Raw genomic sequence first — 10,713 nt, forward strand, 5'->3', positions numbered from 1 at the left:
TAATGCAATATTTCCCATTCTTTATTTCATACCATTTTTGAATCTGGTATGTATTTCACACTTACATTTTGAATCTGGTTAGTACATCTCAATTTGGACCAGCCACATTTCAAGTACTCAGAAGCTACATGTGGCTGGTGGCTGTCACAGTGGAGAACACAGGTCCAGAGGCGTGTTGGCTATGAGTAAGCCTCATTTTCCTTATTTGGAAATTGGAACGGCACCTTCCTCACAGGGCTTCAGTGAAGATTCACCAATGGAATGTGAGGATGTGTGATGGCTTATAACACAAAAGCCCATTTTTTGCTTATGCTACACATCTACTGAGCAGAGTAGGGACTCTTAGAGTGTCCATTATGCCCTTTTACATTTTGGGAGGGCAAAGTAAGTCATATGGCCACACCTACACTTCAGTGGGAGTGAAGAATTACAATCCTACCATGCATCTGATAGGCAGAAAGCAAGAAGTATTTGAGGTCTAAATCAGAGAGTATTTCAGAACAGTTATTCATTCCAACAATCAGTTTTACTAACTTCCTGAAGAACTCATTCTGTAGCCCAAACTACCACCAGAGATCACATTTTAAACATGGTATTTTCTCCCAGCACAGGTTTGCGTTTGGGGCTAAGAACGAGGGAAGTACATCAGACATCTTAAAAGCAGCAAATTCCAAAGGTCTTCATAGTGTTGTGCCTTTGCAAATGCTGATCCTGCCTGGAACAGTCCTCACTGGTCAAGAGTCAAGTCAGATACCACTTGTTTTGTTCAGTTTTTTGTCAGATCTCTCCCACATGTTGGGCACTGTCTTAGGAGCTGGGGAAACCTCAAGCTCCTAAACAAAACAAACAGATCAAGTCTCTACTTTTACATTTATTTATTTATTTTTGAGAGAGATTGAGAGAGAGAGAGAGAGAGAGAGAGAGAGAGAGAGAGAGAGAGAGAATGAATGCACATGTGAGCCAGGCAGGGCCAAAGAGAGAGGAAAAGAGAGAATCCCAAACAGGCTCCATGCTGTCAGCACCGAGTCCAACGTGGGGCTTGCTCTCACAAACCATGAGATCATGACCTGAGCTGAAATCAAGTGAGTGGATCCTCAACCAACTGAGCCACCCAGGTGCCCCTCAAGCCTCTACCTTTAATGGAGCGTACTTTCTGATGTCCCATATAGAGTGAGATCTTTCCCCCCCCAGGTGGCCCACTTTCCATTACAGCCTACGGCAGAAGAGCCACTTGTTGAGATGTCTTTCTCTCTCACTTCTGGGGAGAAGATTCAGTCTTACTCATGTTTAGCATCAGCTTCTTGAGAACCACAGAGTGTGAAGACAAGGCTATTAAAGGTCAGCCTCCCGGGCACGTGGATGGCTTAGTGGTTTAAGCATCCAACTCTTGATTCCAGCTCAGGTCATGATCTCATGGTTTGGGGATTTAAGCCCTGCTTTGTGTTGTGCTGACAGTGCAGAGCCCGCTTGGGATTCCCTCTCTCCCTCCCTCTCTGCCCTTCCCCCCCCCCCCCCCACACATACTCTCTCTCTCTCTTTCTCTCAAAATAGATAAATACACATTTAAAAAAAATAAAAATTAGGGGCGCCTGTGTGGCTCAGTTGGTTAAGTGTCTGACTTTGGCTCCTGGCTCTGTGCTGACAGCTCAGAGCCTGGAGCCTGCTTCAGATTCTGTGTCTCCCTCTCTCTCTGCCCCTCTGCCCGCTGGTGCTCTCTCTCTCTCTCTCAAAAATAAATAAACATTAACATTAAAAAATAAAAAAAACGTAAAAGGTCAGCCTCTGAAACAAAAATTCAAATGAGTTTGGTGCAAATTCAAATTCGCTGAGTTTGGTACAGAAGTGACTCCCCTGGGAGAGAGCTGCAGATGAGTGTCTTCTGAATCTAGGGACACGTGGCAATTAAATTTTCTTAAGGGGCTTTCCTGGTGCTGCCTGTGCTCTCGGTCTGCACGCGGTAAAGACTCACTGCCCAACACCTCAGAACGCTGGGTGCCAGGCATAGAACTCCTGAATCACTACATCTTCTGGGGTGGGGGGAGTGCAGGCTGGGCTGAGGGCCACCATGAAGCTGCGGGGAGGGTGCTATGTGCGCGGGCGGCCTTGATCGAGAGGCGCGCCTCCTCCGGCTCAGATGTTACCCCGGGCTCCTTCCGCCTGCCTGCTGTGCGGGGTACGTGATTCCCAAGCTACGGGTCCTCGGCAGTGGGCTGTGTTGGACACCAGATAATTGATCATAAAATTCACCTTTTAGGATGCCTCCTTATCACATCTGGCCCCCAAATGATTAACATAAAAATTATTTATTCTTCTAATTATAACTCCTCAATGAAGGAACTGTGGGCATTTTGGGAAGAAGACACAGGCATGGAGGCTTCGCTGAGGCTGAGTTCACAAAGGCTGTCAGATTTAAGGATTTATGCATGTTAGAGACATACCCCTTAAAGCGAGTGTAGACGTCTGATCATTCTTTTGCCAGTGAGAAAATCTGGCCCAGAGATTAGAAGGGCCCTGCTCAAGTTCACATGAGTTTACTTACATAAAGTCTGTTTGCTTGGAGACTGTCACGGAAGCTATAACTTTCCTCTGTACAGTATTCCTGCGTTTGAGGGAACCCTCTCTTTTCACTGGGCGTGATCATTCTGAGGGCCCTTCAATCCCCACACCCAGGTGACCCCAGGAGTGGGGAGGTGCTCCAGTCAGGGTATCCCGCCTATAAAGGGGGACCATGAGGCTGGATCTGCTGATTCTTTGAGATTTGGGTCATGTCACTAAAGTGACATGGGTGGGGGGAGGGGTGTGGTGAAACTTTCTCTGTCTTGGTTGTGGTGTTGGTTACCAGCGAATTTGTTTGTCAAAACTCTTAGAACTAAATACCAGAAATGGTGAATATTACTGTCTGTAAATTGTACCTTGATGGGGATCAGAATATGCCACCCCAAAATATGTCACTTTGGCATAAGGATTATTTTTAGCTAAAGGCAGCTGAGAATCAACAGATGCATGAAGGTTTCTTGCCCTCTCCTCATTTGCTTAAAAGCAGGGCATAGATTTCCCATTGTGAAGTTGTCTCCCCTCCCTTTCACCAGAAAGAGTGACTCTTATCACTGTAGATGAGGGGCTGGCACTGAGAGGAGTTTGCATAAACACACCTTACTAAAAATAACCAGTATCTTCCATTATTTGTCCCATATATTTGCTGGTCACTTTCCCATGATTTATCATCCCTTGCAACCTAAAGCCTCTTTCCTTCCTTAAAAGGGAATATAAATCCCGAGTCTAACCAGTTCTTGGAGTTTCACTGCTTTTCTGTGAACTCCCATGCATGTGAATATTAATTAAAATGTATGTCTTTTCCCCGTTAACCTGCCTTTTTTTTGGTTTACTTCACAGGCCTCTAGTACCTGAAGCTAAGAGGGTAGTGGAAAACTTTTTCCTTCTTGACAAGCTCAGTTTAAAAAAAAAAATTAAAAATAAATCCCTTCCTGAGAAATGTTTATGTGATATTAGTAATTGTGGGTAAAGGAAGAAAGATCACAAAACAATGTTTAGTTTGATGTTATAATGAACATCTGTGTTTTGAATTTGAGTTTGAATTTGCCCCAAACCTTCCTTTCCTTCTGGGAGCCTACCTCTCCCTGATTCTGGATGGTATGGATGTAGTAACTGTCACACATAAGGCCCTAGTGCTGTCTGGTCAAAGGAGCAGGTAAAGGGGTACCTGGGTGGTTCAGTTGGTTAAGTGTTTTACTCCTGATTATGACTCAGGTCATGATCTCACGATTCGCGGGATTGAGTCCTGCATTGGGCTCTGTGCTGACAGTGCAGCGCCTGCTTGGGATTCCTTCTCTCCCTCTCTCTCTGCCCTCCTCTGCACATGCATGCACGTGTCTCTCTCTCTCAAAATAAATGAATAAACATTTTTTTAAAAACAACACAGAAGCAGGTACATGACTCTGCCTGAGCTGATAACAGTAGCCCCGTGTCCTGGGGAACATACCTAAAGAAAGCCTGTGACTGAAGCAAGGCCAAGCAGAGTTCGCCTTTACATTTATAGACAGTCGGTCTCATTACTGTTCTTGGTACTATTTCCTACCATTTGACTTTAAAATGGAAGCACAAAACCTCAGTTTCTGCCATCATTCATGTCACTCTGCTGAGGGAAACCAGCCTGAGCTAAGTTAAGAATCACTGTTCCTGCCATAGGCGATGCCCATCCTCAACCCAGCCCCCTCCTACCAAACTCTGGTCTTAAAAAAGCTGGACCCCCATCGAGGGTCGATGAGAGTTCTAGCGGCTCCATCCCCTCACCAACACTTGGTATTGTCAGAACCAAAACTTTTGCTAATTCATGAGCATAAACTAGGATCTTGTGGATTTTTTAATTCTAATAATCTTTTCAAATGTTTATTTATTTTTAAGAGAGAGACCACTAGTGCCTGGCGCCCGGGCGGGGGTGGGGAATGGCAGAGAGAGGGAGACACAGAATCTGAAGCAGGCTCCAGATTATCAGCACAGAGCCCTACATGGGGCTCGAACTCACGAACTGTGAGATCATGACCTGAGCCGAAGTTGGAGGCTTAACCAACGGAGCCATCCAGGTGCCCAGGGATTTTGTGTTTCAAATTTGCATTTCTCTGATTATCATGAGGGTGAGAATCTTTTCATGTTTATCAGGCATGTGGGTTCCCTCATCTGTGAATTCTTTTGTTTGTTTGAAGTTAATAGTCCTTTTATTGCAGGGGGATCGGAGGGGGAGACTAGAATTTGCAATTTGGAATGGATGTAAATTGTAATTTCTTAAACAGCAATGTTGATGGTTGTGCTGATGTCCACAACCCCCAGCCTTCTCTGTTGGCTCCCAGTCATGGTTCAGAAGGTTTTAAAAAATAGAGTCAGGGGCACCTGGGTGGGTCAGTCTGTTAAGCATCTGATTTTCCCTCAGGTCATGATTTCAGAGTTCATCGTGAGTTCACACCCTGCACTGAGTGAGGTCGAGCCCCACTTTGAGTGACCTCATACCCCACTTTGAGATCCACACCTCCACGCTGGCAGTGCAGAGCCTGCATGGGATTCTCTCTCTCTGCCCCTCACTCACTTGCCCCCCACCTCAGGAAAAAAAAAAAAAAAGGAAAGAAAGAAAGGATTAAAAAAAATAAAGGGTCAGAAGATGCTCCTTTGGTAAAGGTTTCTTTTTAAAAATTTTTGTGAACGGTGATAACCTGACACCCATTTCACTCTAGTATAATTCAGACAATGCTAAACCCAACACATACAGTGTGCCACCAGGGTGTGTCACTGTCACCATGAGTCAGGGCACACAGAAGGGCCAGAGAACCATCCTACTCTGTCTACACAGTTTATCCTGCACCCATTTTTCTGCACAACGTCCTGAGGGAAACTATTTATAAATAAGTGGGTTTTTTGCAGGTAACGAGCTATGACAATTTACAATGTTTTTAAATGTTTATTTATTTTGAGAGAGAGAGAGAGAGAAAGCAGGGGAGAGGCAGAGAGAGAGGGAGAGAGAGAATCCCAAGCAGGCTCCACGCTGTCAGCACAGAACCCGACACAGGGCTAGAACCCACGAACCATGAGATCATAAACTGAGCCAACCCCAAGAGTCAGACGCTTAATCAACTGAGCCACCCAGGTGCCCCCAGCTATGACAATTTATAGTAACAAATTGAACTAGATCCCATTTAAATAGGTCTTGAATTTTTTTTTTTTTTTCATTTTTTAACACAAATGCCTGACTGGGCTCAATTGTCAAGCTACATGCATGAAAAACACAAACAGTGTGTCAGTCCTTGGCCGATGGAACTGCAAGGAGTCCACTAAGTGCTTCCTTATCATTAAGGTAGTACAAGTATTTATACTGTGAAACTGATGTGTAGCTCAATCTCTAGGGAACAAAACCACCAACCAATATATGCAGGTTTTGTGTGTGGAACAGAAGGTACTTTTGACGTGCAGTTTGGTATATAGAAATAGAATGAGTAAATTTTTTTTTTTTTTTTTTGCAAGATGTAAGTAAAAGATTCTATTTGATTCTTCTAGAAAGGGGGAAAAATGGAAAGTCGGGGGTGCCTCGCTGGCTCAGTTGGTAAGGCATGTGACTCTCGATCTCAGGGTTATAAGTTCGAGCCCCACGTTGGGTATAGAGATTACTTAAAAATGAAATCTGAGAAAAAAGTTCAAAGTAGGTCTTCATTCTGCGGTCATCATCTGTATGAATTCTTTATAGTCGGCTTATCCATCTCCATCAGTAGGTGCTTCTTGATCATTTCATCTACTTCTTCATCTGTTAGTTTTTCTCCCTAGTGTGTCATGACAAAATGTAGTTCTGCACATTGAGGTAACCAGTGCCATCCTTGTCAGACTCAGAATGCCTCACGATTCCTTCTTTATTGTCTGTGTCTTTCATTTTCCTAGCCATCGCAGTCAAAAATTCTGGGAAGTCAATGGTGCCATTATTGTCAACATCCGCTTTGTTGATCACATCCTGCAATTCAGCTTCTGCTGGATTCTGACTCAGTGACCTCTTGACTGTTCCAAGTTCCAAGTTCCTTTGTTGCGATGGTGCCGTGATCATCTTTGTCAAATTGGGAGAAGGCTTCTTGACGTCAGTAATCTGTTCTTCAGTTAGCTCATCAGCCATTGCACTGGGGCAGCACCGTCCCCAGCTGGCCACCGTCCATTCCCATCTGCGAATTCTTCATTGATGGCTTTTGTTCAATTTTCTGTTGCATTATTTGTCTTTTTCTGGTTAATTTCTGAGATTTGTTTCTCAATGTATTCTGTGTACTGATTCTTAGCTAAATATATTGAATTGATCTTATCTCATGTGTGACTCATTTAATTTTTTTACTTTTAAAATATTTATTTGTAGGGGCGCCTGGTTGGCTCAGTTGGTTAAGTGTCTGATTCTTGATTTCGTCTCAGGTCATGATCTCACAGTGTGTTGATTCAAGCCCTGCATCCGGCTCCACACTGACAGTGCAGAGTCTGCTTAGGATTCTCTCTCTCCATCTCTAACCCTCCCTCCCTCTCTCTGTCTCAAAATAAATAAACTTTTAAAAAGGTTTGAAAAAATAAGGGGCATTCACTTTTGAATGTCCTCTCTCTGTAAATACTCTAAAAAACTTTTGCCTGCTGCTCAATAAATTAATTAATTAATTAATTAATAATAAAACATATATATATATATCTTTTTGTTGAACAGAATGAAGATTTTTATTTTATTTTATTTTTTTAATTTTTTTAACGTTTATTTATTTTTGAGACAGAGAGAGACAGAGCATGAACGGGGGAGGGGCAGAGAGAGAGGGAGACACAGAATCCGAAGCAGGCTCCAGGCTCTGAGCCATCAGCCCACAGCCCGATGCAGGGCTTGAACTCACGGACCGCGAGATCATGACCTGAGCTGAAGTCAGATGCTTAACCGACTGAGCCACCCAGGTGCCCCTGGAATGAAGATTTTTAATGTAATTAAATGTATCACTCTTTTCTGAAAGTTTATGATTTTTTATATCTTAAGTAAGAAATTCTTCTCTATTTTTAAGTTCAAAAATTTTTCAGTTTTTCTTTTTGTGATGCCTGGCTGGCTCAGTGGTACAGCATGTGACTCTTGATCTTGGTGTTGTGAGTTCCAACCCCACATTGGGTGTAGAGGTCATTTAAAAATAAAACATTTTTTTTTTCTTTTTAATGTGTATTTATTTTTGAGAGAGAGAGACAGTGTGAGTTGGGGAGGAGCAGAGAGAGAAAGGGAGACACAGAATCCAAAGTAGGGTCCAGGCTCTGGGCTGTCAGCACAGAGCCCAGCACAGGGCTCAAACCCACGAACCATGAGATCATGACCCGAGCCAAAGTCGGACGCTTAACCAACTGAGCCACCCAGGCGCCCCAAAAACAAAATCTTAAAATAAATAAATAAATAAAAATGTTTCTTTTTACATTTAGGTTTTTAGTTCACCTGGAAATCACTTTTTGTATATGCTTATGAGGTAAGGCCTTACTTTTGGTTTTTAAAATTTCCATGTGGCTAATCAGTTGTTTTGGCAGGATTTATTAGAAATGCTATTTATTAAAAATCAATATCCTATTGAAGGAACCTTCCTCATACTGATTTGTAATGTCACCTCTATTATTATCAAAGTCCTTTAAGATAGGTTCTTTTTGTTTTTTTAAAGATAGTTTGAATTAATATATGTTTTAATTTTTATTTCTATTTTTTTAAGTTTTTATTTAAGTAATTTCTACACCCAACGTGGGGGTGGAACTCACGACCCCAAGGCCAAGAGTCTCATGTCCTTCCGACTGGGCCCGCCAGGCGCCCCTGTATGCTAACGTATGTTTTTAGTTGAATCCTAATCTATACAGAATTTGGCATTAGGGAATAGAGTGTGTCAGGCAACAGATATTACATATGGAATTGGGTGGGTTTGGGGGTAGGCTGGGGGTGCCACTGGTCTCTGCCGGGAAGTTGGGCATCCCTGGCTCACAGTAGGAGAACTATTGGTTAAACCGGGATTTTTGTATACTGGGACTGCAGCATTTGTGACATCGGTAGGAAAAATTCCAGCTGTTAGATACATCTTTAGCCTTTGGAAAGGGGCTACGGTAAGACAGATTTAACTGAAGGAGGGCCATCTGAAAAGAAAGGGGGAAGAAATCATATAGCTTTCCTTACAGATGTCCTTTTTGTTTCCAGGAGGAAATCCAAAATTGTACATTTGGTTGTCTGAAGCCTGCCAGAATTTGAAAAGCCAAATGATCTGTCAAATTAAGGATAGTTATCTTAAAGGAAGGAAACTGGAGGGTTTATCAGAAAATTCAGTTGGAGGCCGGGAGCCCGCCATACCTCCACCCCCCATCTCCCCTCTTCCAAGCCTCTGTTAAAGCTCATGGCTTAGATCAAGGATGATGGCACTGCCTTTGAAAAGGCAGTTGGGGTGCAGCCTAGGAGCACAGAGCAAACTTCAGACGCCTTCTCACCCAAGATTTTTATATTAATTTCTCACTGCTATTGTAACAAATTGTCACAAATTTTGTAGCTTAAAAAAACACAAATGTATTATCTTACAGTTCTGGAGGTCTGAAGTCCAAAATGGGTCTCACTGGGCTAAAATCAAAAGGTTGGCAGGGCTACATTCCTTTTTGGAAGCTCTAGGGGACAATCGAATTCCTTGCCTTTTCTAGCTTCTAGAGGCTGCCCACATTCCTTGGGCACATTCCTTGGTTGATGGCCCCTTTTCCATTTTCAACGCCAGCTACACGGATCAAATAATTCTCACAACATATCTCTGACACTGACCCTTCTGCCCCCCTCTTCCATGTTTAAGAACTCACGCGATTCCATTAGGCTCATCTGGATAATCTGAAACAATCTCCCGATTTTAAAGTCATCTGATTAGCCACCTTCATTCCCTCTTGTCATGTGTAACCTATCATAGTCAGAGATTCTGGGGATAGGATATGGATGTCTTTGGGGAATCACTATTCTGCCTGCCACAATTATTCTGTTGAATTTTCTTATACTGCATGACACCGCTATAAGTGGCTGCATTATAATTTATTTAAAATTTCCCTGTTGGGGGCGCCTGGGTGGCTCAATTGGTTAGGCATCTGACTGTGGCTCAGGTCGTGATCTCATGGTTTGTGAGTTCAAGCCCCGCATTGGGCTCTGTGCCGACAGCTCAGAGCCTGGACCCTGCTTTGGATTCTGTGTCTCCCCCTCTCTCTCTCTGCCCCTTCCCCACTAGTGCTCTGTCTCTCAAAAATAAATAATCGTAAAAAAAAAATTTTTTTTTTAATTTCCCTGTTGATAAACTCTCTGGGTTTTTTTTCTTTTCCTTTAATAAATGATACTATAACAAACACCTTTGTAAATATGGTTTTACATTTTGGATTTTTTCTTTGAGGTTCATGGAATAAATGATGCAAATATTTTTATGACTTTAGATACCATTGTCTGGATTTTTTGCTAAAATAACTGTGCTAAGTTCATATTCCTTTATTGTACATGAGAATATTACCTCAGTAAACTCATGTCGATACTGGCTTTTAGCAGTGAACAGTTTTCGTTTTTATTTTTTGAGTATGTTGAGGCTGAACAAGTTTTCCTATTGTAAGTTTTAGGATGGGAAAGATTTGGGGCTTTCCTAGCACCTAGCATGGTGCCTAGCATTGCTTTCAGTAAATATTTGTGCACTGAGCGAGTAGAACAGCATAGTGCATAGTGGAGTGGTTAAGAGCTTTGAAATCAGATCCGGTTCACGTTTTCAAGTGTTTTATAAATAGCGATTTATTTAATCTTCCCAACAATCCTGTAAGGTAGGTACTATGATTGGCACAGTCCCCATTTTTCTAAAAATGAAACTAAGGCACAGAGAGGTGAAGGAACTCTCCCAGGACCACATAGCAAGTAAATAGCAGACCAGAATTGAAGCCCAGGTTATGAATTCTGGTTCCAGTAGCAATGTCCTTAACACCACACAGCTTCTCTGATACACAAGTGTCTACTTCACAGGGTTGTTATGATGATTAAGTAACTTAATAGAAATGAAGTGCTTCTTGGTCGAAACAGTGCTTGACATATAATTAAGTACAAAAGTTGGGGTGCCTGGGTAGCTCAGCTGGTTAAGTGTCTGACTGCAGCTCAGGTCATGATCTCACAGTTCTTGAGTTTGAGCCCCACATCGGGCTCTG

The 10,713-nt window shown here is 42.7% G+C and overlaps 1 long non-coding RNA gene and 1 pseudogene across 2 annotated transcripts in view; both read right to left on the reverse strand.

The window, feature by feature from the left end:
* The window catches only part of LOC121033146 (uncharacterized), a 90,621-nt gene that overhangs the window by 67,493 nt on the left and 12,415 nt on the right, over window positions 1–10,713 (reverse strand). The gene's annotated exons all lie outside the window — the stretch shown is intronic.
* On the reverse strand, window positions 6,211–6,921 carry LOC121033145 (calmodulin-1-like; annotated as a pseudogene).

The sequence above is a fragment of the Herpailurus yagouaroundi genome, unplaced genomic scaffold (genome assembly GCF_014898765.1).
Source record: "Herpailurus yagouaroundi ecotype Mexico unplaced genomic scaffold, PumYag 142, whole genome shotgun sequence".
NCBI lineage: Eukaryota > Metazoa > Chordata > Mammalia > Carnivora > Felidae > Herpailurus > Herpailurus yagouaroundi.